We start from the raw sequence: 3663 nt of genomic DNA on the forward strand, positions 1-3663 counted from the left end.
TGGCCCACTGCTGGCTGAGCTGCTGGAGCTGCTAAAAGAAGAAGGGTTTAAAGTAAACCTGAATAAGGCACAGATCGGCCAGAAGGAAGTCAAATTCCTGGGGCTGACTGTGCGCGCTGGAGAAAGGGCCATAGACAAGGCTAGAAGGGAGGCAGTACAGGAGTTACCAGCCCCCAACACAGTGACAGGGGTAAGATCCTTTCTAGGGCTCACTGGGCACTGCAGAGACTTCATTGAGGATTATGCAGCCACCGCAGCCCTCTGCTCAGGCTCCTACACAAGGGTGTAGAGTGGGACTGGGATGAGGGTTGCGAGGCAGCATTTAATCAGCTCAAGAAGGACTTGCAGACCGCGCCAGCCTTAGGAGCGATAGATGTAGGAAAGGAGTTTTTCCTGGAGGGGCAGCCAGCGGGGACAGTTTGAGCTCAGTGCTGCTTCAAGAGCGGCACGGCCAGCTGAGACCGGTGGTTTACTCCTCCCAGGATCCTCACAGATGTGGAGAAGGGGTACTCCAACTGTGAGAGACACCTCCTAGCCAGACATTGGGCAGTGAAAAGATCCTTGCTCTTCATGGGAGGGTCTATTCTAACACTCCTAACCCACCACACACCGACTCAGATGCTCCTAGATGGGAGGATTAAGGACGGGACGGTGAGCAGTGCCCGCATTGCTCGCTGGACCCTGCTCCTCTCCCAGATGGACCTCAGAGTAGAAGGCCCCCATGAGCCAAGGCTCGAAGCCAACCTAATCAACCCAGGGAAAGCCCACAGGTGCTCCGTAGAAGGGGTATGGGAGGTGAACATTGGCCTTCGGGCTGGGTTATACCCTACAGGCCGGGACATCTACGTGGATGGGTCCAGCACGGTATCTGCAAACGACTCACTGGGTGCGGATCCTATGACCCAAGGGCAGGTATTACCCTGGCAATCAAGCTCTCCAGCACCATGAGCGCCTAGCATGCTGAACTGTCCGCCGTAATGTACGTGGTGACCCACCCCGAGGAATTCCCTATCCCGTACACGATTTGCTCGGACAGTATGTTCACCTGCAATTCGTGTACGGAGTACCTGGCTATCAGGTCCCGTCGCGGATACACGTCCGCTGACGGGAGACCCCTGACAATCAAGCCCCTGCTGGAGAAAATCATGACAGCGGTGGGGGAAGAAGGAAAGGTCTACATGCATAAGGTGAAGGCCCATTCAAAAATCGAACCCCGTGCAGAGGGAAACCAACAGGCTGACAAACTGGCCAAAGAAGGTGCCCGCAAGGGAAAGTTCTGGGACCCCTATGACACCGGCCGCATAGCAGCGGTCAAGAATAAGAACAGGGCAGCAGAGAGTACAGTGATAGCTTTGGCCCCGGACTTAAAAACAGTTCAGGCACAGGACCCAGTCCTGAAAGCTGTCCTGAATGTGCTAGCTGGAGGAGAGAGAGTAGAAGGTCCGTACGGCACAGCAGCCATTACCGTTAAGGAAGGCATGCTGGTTAAAGAGGGACAATGGGTCGTGCCACAGCAGCACCAGAGGGAATTCCTAAAACTGGCCCATGAGGGTCCAGGAGCGGGACACCCCGGGCCTGAGACCACCTGGCAACGAGTGGAACAGGCAGGATGGTGACCGGGACTCAGGGAGGACGTCCGTGGGTTCTGTGCGAAATGCCTGGTGTGTGCTGCGAACAACCCTGACCCCCAGAAAAGGAAGGTGTCCCTAGGACACGTCAGGATGGTAGAGGGACCATGGCCGTCAATCCAAATTGACTACATCGGGCCACTACCCACCGCCCAGGGAGGCCACAAATACTGCCTCGTCCTGGTGGACGTGTTCTCAAAATGGGTTGAAGCCTTCAACTGCCGAACAGCCACCGCACTAGGGACAGCTAAGACTCTAGTGAGGGAAGTGTTCTCCCGGTGGGGACTCCCACAGTATGTGGAGTCGGACCAGGGGAGCCATTTCACCGGGCAGTTATTGCAGGCAACCCTGAACGTGCTCGGCATTGAGGGGAAATGGCACATTGCCCACAATCTACAGTCATCGGGTAATGTGGAGCTTTTAAACTACACCATTAAAGAAAGGCTGCGGAAGGAGACAGGAGACTCACCCCAAAAGTGGGTGGAGGTCTTACCGCTGGACCTAATGGGGATACGAGCCAGCCAGTCAAAGAGCACGGGGTATTCCCCACGCGAGCTCATGACTGGCCGGATCATGCGGACCCCCACCCATGTCCTCGCCCCGGTGCTCAAAGAAGGTCAGTTCAGAGAGGTGAACTGGGACTGGTTTGTCAGGAACCTGTTTGAACACCTCAAACAGATTCACTGGCAGGCTGCAGTAACATGGGCAGACAGCATCAGAGTAACCGATTGCTGCTAGAACCCAGCAAACACCACGAATGGGAGATAGGAGGCCAGGTCATGGTGAGGAACCATGCTCGGGTCGGGGTTTGTGAAGCATTTTATATGGGGCCATACAGCATTGTCGACAAGGCAAGCCCGATGGTCGATGCCATAAAGCTTCCCCGCTGTACTAAGTGGTTCCACATCAACCAGTGCAAGCTCTACAACCCAGGGTCAGCCAAGCACAGAGTTCAGCCGGGATGTGTGAACTGTCCTCAGGACAGGGACCCTCCGTTGGCCGCCCCCGACGGTGGAGGACCCACAGGGAATGTGGCAGGCTCAGAAACCGTGCCTATAGGGACGGTGAATTGCAGTACTGGAGGGGCTATCCCACCCATCCTTTGGGATTCGGACGCACCCCCAGTAACCCAAGCCCTGAGAAGGACCCTCCATACACCACGGCCAAAGATACCGTGGTCACCGGCAGCTGAGCCTCAGTGATTCTACCCTTGGAGAAGGGCAGCCCGACAGGAAAGGCCGAAGGTCAGAAGTACAGAGGCCACTCAGAGTAGGGACCCGCAGCCAGCCGCCTCCAGCGGTGAGGGTCTCACAGGAGCAGTAGCATCGAGCTGTCCCAGAGACAAGAGTCTCCAGCTCACCGGCTGCGGGGAAACCCGAGCATCCAGGCGGCTATCAGACCGCACAAGGCATAGGCCTGACAGGGACTAACCAGGCCACCCGGAGACGGGTGGCGGTTGTACATAGCTCTAATTTTTAGTCGAAGGTAGCTGACTCTACCATTTTACATTTTAAGGTTTAGTTTAGAATTGAGGGTAATGTTTCAGTAATGTTTTGGTGATTGTTTTGAGTTTGTCTTGTGTGTCAGCCAGCCTGAGAGCAGTTCTCAAGGGCAGGATCCAGACATTACCGGGTGATGGACAAACCTCAGGAGACCAATTGATGTTGTTTAATTTGAATCTATGTTCTTCCTTCTGTAATGTGGTTGTACGTTGGCTACATGCTGGTGAATATAATGCAATTGAAATGAAATGTAACTGTGCTGAAATGCAATTGTAGGGATGGAACCCCCTCCAAGCTGGGAGGGTGTAAACGTAAAAAGTTTGTACCTGTAAAGGGAAAAGTGTGTATCTGTGGTGATGTTGCACAAGTGTAATGCATATTTTGGTTATTAGTTTAGTTAATTTACAGGGAAGGTTATTTCTTGAGAGCCAGGAACTTTGCTCACCTGTAAGATGATACCATAAATGACATGGTATCACAGGGGGGGAATGTAGAATTTACCAATATTTCGCAAAGATGCCTGGTACCTTTCC

Source organism: Pristiophorus japonicus, unplaced genomic scaffold (genome assembly GCF_044704955.1).
Source record: "Pristiophorus japonicus isolate sPriJap1 unplaced genomic scaffold, sPriJap1.hap1 HAP1_SCAFFOLD_147, whole genome shotgun sequence".
In the NCBI taxonomy this organism is placed as follows: Eukaryota; Metazoa; Chordata; class Chondrichthyes; family Pristiophoridae; genus Pristiophorus; species Pristiophorus japonicus.